A 13611-nucleotide genomic window follows, 5' to 3' on the forward strand; every position below is an offset into this window, starting at 1 on the left:
GGGAGGGAGGAAGAGAGAGGGGTGCGTAGGAACTCGGGAGGGAGGAAGAGGAGTGCGTTGGGACACCAAAGGTAGAGCAGGACCCCCGTTTGTAAGTACAAGTCCAACATTAATCAGATGTTCTTAAAACGGGGACTTCCTGTATATAATTACCTAAAATAAAAAATATAGAAAAATTCACTCACTCACTGCTCTCCTTTCATCTAAACATAGAAACATAGAAGATGACGGCAGATAAGGGCCATAGCCCATCAGGTCTGCCCACTCTACTGACCCACCCCCAAGTCTACTATCCTAGGGATCCCACTCCCGGTGACAGGTTCCCTTGGCTTAACCCTCTAAGGGATCCCACATGGGCATCCCATTTGCTCTTAAATTCTTGCACGCTGTTTGCCTCGATCACCTGCACCGGGAGCTCGTTCCAAGGATCAACCACTCTCTCGGTGAAGAAATATTTCCTGGTGTCGCCATGAAATTTCCCGCCCCTGAGTTTGAGCGGATGTCCTCTTGTGGCTGAGGGTCCTTTGAGAAAGAGAATCTCTTCTTCCATCTCGATACTTTAATTTGGATTCCAAACTTTGATTGTAGGTCAAACAGCACTGAATTTTTTTTTAATTTCAGTGTTTCGGTCTGCACCCAATGGAAGATATAGCTCTGTATCATCTGCAAACGAATGAAACTGGATCTGATATTTCAGAGCAACGTCAATCACTGGCCTGACAGGAAGACAGACCAGACATTGAGAATCGGAAGAACAGCTCTCTACAGGAATGAGCTTGAAGTTCTGAGATATGATAGAGATCTTGGACGTGAAAACTGTGGAGACAGACTGTTGGAAGATTTTGTGGGACTTGTAATTGTTGTGTTTTTTTTTTTTATATATAAACTTTATTGGCAGTGGAAGAACCCAGACAGAAACAATACACACCTGGTATACAAGAACCACGGTGTCAGCAAGTAATTTACTGTAATCCGCTTAGGTTCTAAGCGGAAGAAAGTTTAAAAATAAATAAATAGTGGTGACAGCAGAGCCCCCTGGGCTACACCATATTTGTGTAGTTTGGGCTTAGCAACAAACTCTGGGGTCTTTTTACTAAGGCGTGCTATCCGATTTAGCGCATGCTAAATATTAGTGCGAGCTAAATGCTAAGGTGCCCATAGAATATAACAGGTGCCTTAGTAAAAGAGCCCTTCTGTGATCTTCGATCTAAAAAGGAAGAGAACCAACTCAGTGTGATGTCACAGATCCCGATAACAGGAGAGGATGGTCAAGGGTGTCAAAAGCAGCGCTTAGATCTCGTAAAACGCATAATATATCATCATCTTTATCGAAGAAAAATTCCAGCAATCATCAATTAAGCCTAAAAGGACCATATCAGTACGGTGATACTTTCTCAATCCTGACCGAAAGGCAGAAAGTGTTCCTTGATTTTCAACAAAATCCTGCAGTTGTATTAAAACCACTTTAAAAAACAACAACTTTGATATAAATGGTAAGTTAGAAACTGGTCGAAAATTACTTCATAGATCAGGGTCCAAGGTAGGTTTTTTTTAAAGGATAGACTGGAACTACAGAGGATTTCAACTCCTAGGTACTATACCAGATTGTAAAGATTCATTAATTACGAGTAGAATTAATTGTAGAAAAATATCTTTGACAGACTTTAGAAGAGTGGAAGGACAGGGGTCTAAAACAGGGCTTGAAGGACATAATGAATCCACTATATTACTTAGAACATAAGAATTGCCGCTGCCGGGTCAGACCAGTGGTCCATCGTGCCCAGCAGTCCACTCCCATGGCGGTCCCTAGGTCAAAGACCAGTACCCTAACTGAGACTAGCCTTACTTGTGTACGTTCTGGTTCAGCAGGAACTTGTCTAATCTTGTCTTGAATCCCTGGAGGCTGTTTTCCCCTATAACAGCCTCCGGAAGAGCGTTCCAGTTTTCTACCACTCTCTGGGTGAAGAAGATCTTTCTTACATTCGTACGGAATCTATCACCTTTCAACTTTAGAGAGTGTCCTCTCATTCTCTCTACCTTGGAGAGGGTGAACAACCTGTCTTTATCTGCTAAGTCTATTCCTTTCAGTATCTTGAATGTTTCGATCATGTCCCCTCTCAGTCTCCTCTTTTCGAGGGTGAAGAGGCTCAATTTCTCTAATCTCTCGCTGTATAGCAACTCCTCCAGCCCCTTAACCATTTTAGTTGCTCTTCTCTGGACTCTTTTGAGTAGTACCATGTCCTTCTTCATGTACAGTGACCAATGCTGGACGTAGTATTCCAGGTGAGGGCGTACCATGACCCAGTCTAGTGGCATGATAACCTTCTTCGATCTGTTCGTGATTCCCTTCTTAATCATTCCTAGCATTCTGTTCTCCCTTTTCACCGCGGCAGCGCTTTGTTGACAAGTGGAATTATAGAAACATGATGGCAGATAGAGGCCAAAAGGCCCTTCCAGTCTGCCCATCCACAGCATCTGCTATTTCCTCCTCTCCCTAAGAGATCCCAGATGTCTGTCCCATGCTTTCTTGAATTCAGACACAACCTTTGTCTCCACTACCTCTACCGGGAGACTATTCCATGCATCTACCACCCTTTCTGTGAAAAAGTAATGCCTTAGATTACTCCTGAGCCTGTCACCTCTTAACTTCATCCCATGCTTTCTCACCCTGGAGCTTCCTTTCAACCGAAAGAGACTCGACTCATGCTTATTTATGCCACATAGGTATTTAAATGTCTCTAACATATCTCCCCTCTTCAGCCTTTCTCCATTATTGAGATCTTTAAGTTTTTCCCCATACGCCTTATGATGAAGGACACTGATCATTTTAGTAGCTTTCTTCTGAACCGACTCCATTCTGTGGTCTCCAGAATTGTATACAATATTCTAAAAGGTTACACCATAGTCTTATACAGGACATTTAACACTAGCAGAACACACGAATTTAGTGGTACAAAAATGCTTTTTTTACATTGTGGAAATTAAGAACATTAAAAAAATATGTTGATCCTTTATCGTTCAGACTATTGGGGCAGGCATTAGTTTTATCTATTTTAGACTATTGTAACATCATCTATTTAGGAGCACCCAAAAAAATTCAAGGAAATTAAGGAAAATTCAGAATACAGCTGTTCGATTGATTTTTGGTTTAAAAAAGAACGACCATATTAGTCCATATTATTGTTTACTTCATTGGCTGCCTTTGGAGACAAGAGTATTATTCAAATTTTCCTGTATCTGTTTAAAGCTGATATCGGGATCGTCTCCAGCTTACCTTTTTCCTTATTTTGTGTTGCATAGACCATCAAGAGAAACTAGAAACTTCTACTTATTTGCTTATCCCAAAATTAATGGGTTTAGCTATAAGACCTTCTTAGGTAGGACCCTGGCATTTCAAGCTGGTAGGGAACAATCTTGGTTAGGTAAATGTATTCAGCAAGCTATGTTATCGGAAATTAATTAAGACCACTTTGTTTGATAAGTTTATTACTTAATGAGAGTTTTATTATTGAAATTCTATTTTACAAATATTTGTATTTTTTACTGTATTATTGTATTTCACTGATTGTCCAGCTCTTTTTAGTGTAAACCGCCTAGAACTTTTGGTTATGGCGGTATAAAAGAATAAAGTTATTATTATTATCAATACGTCCTCTTTGCCATTCCTCTCTCTATGCACCCTAGCATCCTTGTAGCTTTCGCCCTCGTCTTTCTAACCTGCTTGGCCACCTTAAGATTATGACATACCATCTCCACTCCTCAGTTTACTCAACTGTAATTGAATCATTATAATGGTGATAACATACTTGAGGCTTGGTAAAAGTATTTGCATTTCAGGCTGTTTTCTTCTTACTAACCTTTACCTCAGTGTTTAGCTTAAGTAGAACATTTCAAACCAGAGTACAGTATTTTTTATCAAGCAAAATGCTGTATCTCCAGGGCATGCAGTCCTTACAAGCTGTCTGTTCAGTTCAAGTAGAAATGGACTAATAAACAAAATTATTGTGTTTTGTCTGATTTAGGAATACATGCATTTTATTTCTCCCAGCTTTTTCTTTTACATTTTGTCTGTTTAAATCTTTATTGATTTTCAAACTTTGATAGTGGGATACAATTGGTAAATCATAAATAATGCATAAAAACACACTAATAACTATACAATTATTACATTAAACAATCATTTACTCCCATCCTCATCTTAATTATTAATACAATAATACATATGATGTGATTTCAATATTATGATTAAATAATTTAACTCCTCAATGTATATTTCCCTTCCCCCACCCACCCACCCACCCTCTCTGTATGTATAAAGAAATCTAATGAAAAGGGGAGAAACATGACCCTTACTGTAATGTAACATAAGTAGTCAATGGACTCCAGACATCATTAAAGGACTTACGAGTCCCCAAATGTTCCGCCATCATTCTTTCATACTTATGTGGTACACACATTTACCCACCAAAAAGTGAAATTAATCCTGTCATAGTTCTTCCAATTATGTGTGATCAGTTGAACAGCTATTCCCGTCATGATCAGGAAAAGGCAACCTTTATACTTATCTAAAGTAGGCTTAACATGAAGTAACGTACCACAAATTACAGCCTCATAGGATAAGGGGATAGATGACCCAAGAATGAGATTTATTTGTCCCCAAATTGACTTCCAGAAACTAAGGGGTCCTTTTATCAAGCTGCTCTGCCCGGTACTGTTCTTAGGTTCCAACTACTGAAGTCTCCGTCAAAACCTACTCCAGCCCATCTACACCCTCCCAGCCACTGAAGCCCTCCCCAGCGCATCCTCCCCCAAACGGCCATATACAGACACAGACCGATATTTTTCACTTCAGGTCCAGAGCGGATTACAACAAGAAGAACCCTACATTAAGGGGAGCACAAATACTTAAAAATTATTGCACAAAAAGATAAAAACATCAAGCATAACATTTATCAATAAAGTAGGCCTTTAAATTTTAGGAGAGCTCAGGGGATGGGTGCAGGGATGCCCAGCCTACCACCTCTAAGATTAGTGGGCTTGAGGAGTGAACATAGGGATACTTTTTTGAGATTGCTTTTAACGCCTAACTCCCACTCACTTGCAAAGCACCCATGCCTGAGAAACTGCCTATCCCCCTACATGTCCTGTTTGTCTGTTTGACTTGAACCGGATAAGAACATAAGACCAGTAGTCCATCGCGCCCAGCAGTCCGCTCACGCGGCGGCCCCCAGGTCAAATGCATATTCATTGGGGAAATCCTGAAAACCCGACTGGAATATGGCTCTCGAAGACCAGAGTTCCCTACCTCTGTACTAGAGGAAAGGGGGCACGCTCAGCAGGGGGGATCAGGGTTGGAGCGGGAGGGCAGGGCAGGGGTGCCACCGCCCCAGGTGTCTCTGACTCTCATGACTTCACTGTTAGGTTGCTTGCTGCCAACTGTTACTGTGAAACGAGTCCAGTTTTCCATGGGCAGATGTCTGTACCACTAAAACTAAATAATGCTATGGCTGACACACAGTCCCTGTAAATTAAAAACTCTGAGGGCTGAGATACGTGGATCGATTTTTCACTTCGTCCAAAAATGACAAAGACTAGGGGACACTCGATGAAGTTAACAGGGAAATACTTTTAAAACCAATAGCAGGAAATTTTTTTTTTTTCCACTCAGAGAATAGTTAAGCTCTGGAACGCGTTTTCCAGAGGATGTGGTAAAAGCGGAGAGTGTAGCTGGTTTTAAGAAAGGTTTGGACAAGTTTCTGGAGGAAAAGTCCATAGTCTGTTATTGAGAAAGACATGGGGGAAGCCACCGCTTGCCCTGGATCGGTAGCATGGAATGTTGCTACTCTTTGGGGTTCTAGAATCTTGTTACTCTCTGGGATTCCGGAATCTTGCTATTCTTTGAGAATCTGTATGGAATGCTGCTATTCTTTGGGATTCTAGAATCTTGTTATTCTCTGGGAATCTGGAATCTTGCTATTCTTTGAGATTCTGTATGGAATGTTGCTACTCTTTGGGATTCTAGAATCTTATTACTCTCTGGGATTCCGGAATCTTGCTATTCTTTGATATTCTGTATGGAATGTTGCTATTCTTTGGGATTCTAGAATCTTGTTACTCTCTGGGAATCTGGAATCTTGCTATTCTTTGAGATTCTGTTTGGAATGCTGCTACTCTTTGGGATTCTAGAATCTTGTTACTCTCTGGGATTCCGGAATCTTGCTATTCTTTGAGAATCTGTATGGAATGCTGCTATTCTTTGGGATTCTAGAATCTTGTTATTCTCTGGGAATCTGGAATCTTGCTATTCTTTGAGATTCTGTATGGAATGTTGCTACTCTTTGGGATTCTAGAATCTTATTACTCTCTGGGATTCCGGAATCTTGCTATTCTTTGATATTCTGTATGGAATGTTGCTATTCTTTGGGATTCTAGAATCTTGTTACTCTCTGGGAATCTGGAATCTTGCTATTCTTTGAGATTCTGTATGGAATGTTGCTACTCTTTGGGATTCTAGAATCTTGTTACTCTCTGGGATTCCGGAATCTTGCTATTCTTTGATATTCTGTATGGAATGTTGCTATTCTTTGGGATTCTAGAATCTTGTTACTCTCTGGGAATCTGGAATCTTGCTATTCTTTGAGATTCTGTATGGAATGTTGCTACTCTTTGGGATTCTAGAATCTTGTTACTCTCTGGGATTCCGGAATCTTGCTATTCTTTGATATTCTGTATGGAATGTTGCTACTCTCTGGGGTATTTGCCAGGAACTGGGGAACCTCCCATTATAGAAAAAATAGTCTTTTCCCCTCTTTTTAAGGGAAAAATTTGTTACCTCTGTAATGGGGGATTTCTCCCCCACCCCTAATGGGAGCACCAACAGTTCTAAGCAAAGTGAGGGGGTTCCCCACCACATCCCCTCGGAGTGCTTTAGAATAGTGTTTCAATCCAGCGCGTTGATTCTCTGCCCTGCATTGTCTCACATGGTTTTGACTCGTCACTGGATTGGCCACCATGAGAACGGGTTACTGGGCTTGATTGGCCATTGGTCTGATCCAGTTAAAGCTATTCTTATGTTCTTATGAGCACTCTGGGTGATGGCAGGAGACAGTGGGCACCTCCCCCTCTGCCAAGGGGTGTTGGGAGGTTGTGCCATACGAAAGGAGAGTAGGCATCTCTCCTACTGATCTTTGATTTGTTTTAGGTTTTTCTTATGTGGGTGTATTCTGTACGTGTGCTGATCGCTACCACCAGCGACTCGTCTCAAGTAAATTTAGTGCGCCTCCACTCCGCTCTGGGAACCTCATTTGCATGCACTGTTTTTAGACAATGACTTGCTTTTTTTAAAATCGCTACAAGAACGGCTTCATAGTAACATAGTAACATAGTAGATGACGGCAGCTAAAGACCCGAATGGTCCATCCAGTCTGCCCAACCTGATTCAATTTAAATTTTTTTTTTTTTCTTCTTAGCTATTTCTGGGCGAGAATCCAAAGCTTTTCCCGGTACTGTGCTTGGGTTCCAACTCCCCAAATCTCTGTTAAGACTTACTCCAGCTTCAACACCACAAATCTTCCCTTAGTAGCTGGGAAGATGGGAAAAAAAACAAAGCCCCTTTGAGGCGTTAGTTGAATGGATGGTGGTCTTTGTAAGGTTACCAGACGTCCGGATTCCCCTGGACTTTGTCCTCTTTCAGAGGACAAGTCCGGGCGTCCGGATGGCTTTTCAAAACCCAGCACTTTGTCTGGGCTCTGAAATGCTGGTGAGACCAGGGCCGGGACTGGAATGCATCAGCACATGCACAGATGCACTCCAGCCCCGGTCCGAAGAGATGAGGTGTGTGTGGGGCTGGGTTGGGGGGGGGGGACAATGGGGCTGGGGCATGATGGGGTGGACCCAGGGCAGTCCCAGGGGCGGAACAGGGTGAGGTCATGCACATGGCAGAGAAAATCTGGTAACCCTAGCTTTGTAACCTCCAGCTCCTGCAATGTGTAAATTGGGAAGTTCAGTCTAGGGTGGGTTTGTATAATCTTTGAGTGTGAAGGAATAAAGCTCATGTGAGAAAGAAAAGTCAATCTGGAGCTTTTTGTTCTTCTACTTTAAAAAAAAAAAAAAAAAAATACTCATTTAAATTCCGCCTATCCTACAATTCTATGCGGATTACAAATTATTCAGGTACTTACGCATTTTTCCCTAACTGTCCCGGTGGGCTCCCACTCTATCCAATGTACTGGGGCAATGGGGATTAAGTGACTTGCCCAGGGTCATAAGGAGGGTGTCAGGTCAAAAGCGCGCCGGGACAAAGGCGCGCCCAGACAATTGAGCGCAGCGCATGCCGCCGCGCCGCTCTAAATTACTGTTTTAGTGCTCCGACGGGGGGGTGTGGGGGGGGAACCCCTCACTTTACTTAATAGACATCGCGCCGCGTTGTGGAGGCGTTGTGGGGGGTTTGGGGGGTTGTAACCCCCCACATTTTACTGAAAACTTCACTTTTTCCCTGTTTTTAGGGAAAAAGTTCAGTTTACAGTAAAATGTGGAGGGTTACAACCCCCCAAACCCCCCAAACCCCCCATAACGCCGGCGCGATGTCTATTAAGTAAACTGGGGGGGTTCCCCAACAAAACCCCCCGTCGGAGCCCCTAAAAACTGTAATTTAGAGCGGCGCGCGCTGCGCTCAATTGTCGGCGCGCGCTTTTGTCTTTCGCGCCGTTGTCTATGAACCCACAAGGAGCAGTGCGGGATTTGAACACACAACCTCAGGCTGTAACTCTAACCACTGCACCACACACTCCCAAAAATAATTTAAAATAAATAAATCTTCCAGTGACTTGGGAAATGAACTCTACTGGAATTTATGCCCCCAAAAGTTGCTTAATTACTCGATTGCCTGAAAGGGGGTCCAAGATGCCTCACAGCTTCGTCAAGTGTGGTTTCTGCCGTCTGCCTCAAAGTTAAAGCTATAGCTGCAAGTACCAATACAAAGTACGATATACCACAATCTGTCACCGAGCCTCCAATGTCCACTGACAATGCACAGATGTTCTGGGGGACTCACAAGCATATCCGTGGCTTTGGGTGGATCTCGCCACACGTGTCCTACAGATTCCTACCGGCATCTGGACTTTTTACGCAGGACGCACCGCAAATTCTTTGTTAGCAGAAAACGATTCTGGCCTTCAGCAGTAGATCAGGGCCTATAAAGTGAGCTGCTGCTTTTTTTTTACTGCCTTGCGGAAAAACGTCTGTACAGCTGGACAGGATACTGGGAGGCCGGAAAAACTGCCCTGTGCATGAGTTTTCCTTGCTGCAAGCAAAAGAGCACTCAGCTCGTAATTTGCGTTGTGCAATTTTCTCCCAGGGACATCGTTCACAGCATTTGTTGACCCCAATGGGTAGAAGATGCTGTAATGATCAAATGAGATGAAAGAGTCTAATACTCTTGTTTCTTTCTGTGTAAGCAGGAAGTTGAATTTAGATAAAACATCTGTTTTGCCTTGAGCTTTTTGTCTTTTTTTCACTTTGCTTATTCTTTAGATTTGTTGAATTTCTGCACCAGGGCAGATATGTTGAAGGAACTCATGCAGAAGACAGCAACTTCCTAGCCATGTCTGCCAGCTTTGTACATGGATCAGTTGGCTCAAAAAAGATATAGCGGAATTAGAAAAGGTTCAGAGAAAGGCGACCAAAATGATAAAAGGGATGGGGCGACTTTCCTATGAGGAAAGGCTAAAGCGGCTAGGGCTCGTCAGCCTGGAGAAAAGAGGGCTCAGGGGTGATTTGATAGAGGTCTATAAAATACTGAGTGGAGTGGAAAGGGTAGATGGGAATCGCTTGTTCACTCGTTCTAGGTGACATGCGATGAAGCCACTAAGTAGTACATTTAAAACAAACTGGAGAAAACATTTCTTCACACAGTGTATAAATAAACTCTGGAATTTGTTGCCGGAGAATGAGGTGAAATCAGTTAGCTTAGCAGGGTTTAAAAAAGGTTTGGATAATTTCCGAAAATAGAAGTCCATAGGCCATTATTGAGATAGTTTGGGGAAATCCACTGCTTATTCTTAGAATAATAATAATAATAATTTTATTCTTATAAAATTATTATTATTATTATTATTATTCTCAAGAATAAGCAGCATAAAATCAGTTATATTACTTGGGATCTAGCTAGGGACTTGGGACCTGGCTTGGCCACTGTTGGGAACAGGATACTGGGCTTGATAGACCTTTGGTCTGTCCCAGTATGGCAATTTTTATGTTCTTATTAAGGATTTGTAGGTTACAAGTTAATTTTTTTTATTAGAAAATAATAATAATAATAACAACTTTATTTTGTATACCGCAGTACCAGAATAGTTCAGAGTGGTTTACATGACAAGAGACTGTACATCGACAGCGAAGTTACAAATAAGTCAATCAATTTAGCTTAGCAAGTCAGGAGCAGGCAAGAAGGAGATAGCGAGGTTATGAACAAGTCAATCAGCGTAGCTTAGGAAGTCGGGTGCAGGTAGGTAGGAGGTGCAGGCAGGTAGGAGGCAGGTAGAATGCTATAATCAGACAGGAAAGTTAAGAAGGGGAGAAGAACTATAGATTGCTAACCGAGTAAAGGAAGAAAGATAGATGAGGTGCTCAGACTGGCCAGATCTGTCACCATCCACTAGTCTTCTGTGAGAAGCACTTAATGGGACCAGTCTTGCGATAAGATCTGTGCTTCTTCTAATGCCAATGGGAGACGAAGGAGGCTGAGCAGTGGGGAGAAGGATAGGCAAAATTATCCAGGGCCCAGTCTAATGGCTGAAACTAAGGTATCTAACTTTGAGCCCTAGACCACCCCCAGGCCTGTCCCATTTCACCCCAGTTCTACTCCAATCCCGCCCCAGTCCCCCCCCCCCTCCCCGGCTACCTGCTCTTGTTGGGCAGGAGGGCATCCAGTATAAGCCATGCTCTACACCCTCATGCAGCAGCACCTTTTCCCTCCATCCTCTTCCTCTGGTCCAGCAGCATCTTTAACGCCTCCTCCTCAGTCCAGCAATGTCCCTGTTTTCTTTCCTCCCTCCCACCTATCCAGCAATACCTCCTCACTCTCCCCCATCCGGCCTTTCCACTCCTCCTTTTCTTCCTCTCCCATCCATTCAGCCAGCATCACCCCATCTCTTTCTCTCACCATCCCCTCACAAGTCCAGCATTTCCTCTCAAACCACTTCCCTCCCATCTGCTGCTGTGCCTCCGCACCCAGCCACAAGAAGGACCATGGAGTCTGTGAGCCTATGTGCTAATGAAGGCTCAGTTCGTCACAACCCCTCTAATATATTCTGTATACATCATGAATAGGACCATCAGGGCTTTGGCAAACACATAGGTTCAAAGGCTCCTGAATGCTTAACACTGGTCCTTTGTCCATTGCTACTGCAGGCTTAGAGGCTCAGCAGCCACAGACCACAATGGCAGCAGGTGAAAGGATCAGCCTATGCCCTGTTATTCGATGGTCCTCGTTCTGCTCTCTGGGTAGCTGGGACACCTTTATGCAAGGTCCTGGTGCAGCTATTCCATTTCCCATGAGTAAAACTGGCTCTGATCTTAAGTGAAAGGTTCCCTGGAGTTGGAATTTACAAAATGCTTCTGAAAGTATTGTATATACTCGAATATAAACCTAGACCTATTGTATATACTCAAATATAAACCTAGATTATCTCTGTATATTAAACATGTAAGAGACAATCCCTGCTCATTAGAGCTTATAATCTAATTAAGACAAACAGAACAAATAGGGGTTAAGGAAATTCTCACAGGGGAAATGATAAAACAGACATGGACCCATCTCAGGCCTCTCCCCAGGCCTACCTTAAACTTTGCTGGTCCAGTGGTGAGCCAGGGAGAGAACAATCCTCCTTTGCTCCTGCCCCGTGCAGTCTCACTACTCAAAATGGCTGCCACAAGTTCCCACAGTAACCTTGTGAGACTACCGTGAGTTCGGTTTATATTCGAGTCAACCTTTTTTTCCCTCTTTTTGGGGGGGAATAAAAGCTTACCTTGGTTTATATTCAGATAGGTTTATATTCGAGTATATACGATACTCAAAGAAAACCGCCTCAAGAGAAATCCTTGGATAGCTCAGGATCTGATAATGATTTCCATTCCCTACGGAAAATAATTAAACTGCCTCTTCTGAATAAAGCCAACTTTAATGAAATGATCTTCCCATGATGCGGAAGGTCTTGTCACAAAGGTATGCAAAGAACGTTTCTCCTCCTGAGAAACTGGAACATCTCAAAAGCAGCTATGATTGTGTCCATGAAGAATTTACTGCTTTCTTGTGACACATACTGACTTAATGGTTCTCCCCTGAGCCAGTGATTAGAAATGAATTAAGTGGTGGAGAGCAGTGAAAACTGAAGAATAAACTCACAAAGGGATTTGGAATATTATGGAAAAGCGAAATGATGGCTTGCCAGACAATGACGAGCTCTATCGTCCTGAATCTGAGTGTAAGTGGCTTCTTTTTTTTCTCTCATATGGGGTAATTCTATAAATAAGATGATAATAGACATGGAAGGTACTAGAATAGAGGGCCAGCGGAAGAGGCTGTGGTGCCCTGCCACATCTCCTCACCTGCACCATCTCTGTCCTTCCTCCCACACGTTTCGCCCCCCTGCCTTAGAGTCAAATACAATTCAAGAATTTAAACATCACTGTCATTTTTCTATCTTAGTTCAATCAATTCTATTATCTCGTCTTGATTACTATAACGCTATCTACCTCGGCATTACAAAAATTTGTTTTCATAGATTACATTTAATTCAGAATGCTGCTGCGAAGCTGATCTTTGGAAAATGTACATTTGACCATGTGACCCCTTTGCTACATAAGAACATAAGCATTGCCCCTGCCGGGTCAGACCAGGGGTCCATCGTGCCCGGCAGTCCGTTCCCGTGGCGGCCCCCCAGGTCCATGACCTGTAAGTGCTCCTAACCTACAACTTCCATACCCTGTTTGCCTAATGTCCGGTGAAGTAATCCTCTATCTGTACCCTGCTATCCCCTTTGCTTCCAGGAAGTCATCCAGTCCCTTTTTGAACCCCATTATTGTACTCTTCAGAGTCTTCATTGGCTCCCGGTTTGTTTTAGAATTCAATTGAAATGCGCTTGTATTTCTTTTAAAATTCTACATGGTATCTTTAATCCTCTTATTCCTTTATTTTGGAACGTTTACCGATTCTCCTTTGCGAGAGGTATCCAACCATTTAAACTCTTCCTTCTCTCTAAAAAAGGGATTAAAGGAGTCAAGATCTTCAGTCAATCTTTGGTCTTTAAACTCTCCCAACTCTGGAATGATCTCCCCCCTTTTTTTAAGGAGTTCCAGGTCATTTCAATTTTTCCATAAATCTTTAGAAATTCCTCTATTTGCCAAACATTTTGAAAATTAATTCTTCTGAAATTTTGCTATTATCTTCTATTTATCATTTGTAAATCATTCCCTGTTTATTTAATTGCTGTAAACCGAGTTGAGCTTTCTCAGAATGACAACTCGCTAGACAAAGTTAAGTTTTAGGGCTCCTTTTATCAAGCCGCCGCGCTAAACCGCAGGACGCTCTAGCCGCTACCGCCTCCTCTTGAG

The sequence above is a fragment of the Geotrypetes seraphini genome, chromosome 5 (assembly GCF_902459505.1).
Source record: "Geotrypetes seraphini chromosome 5, aGeoSer1.1, whole genome shotgun sequence".
NCBI lineage: Eukaryota > Metazoa > Chordata > Amphibia > Gymnophiona > Dermophiidae > Geotrypetes > Geotrypetes seraphini.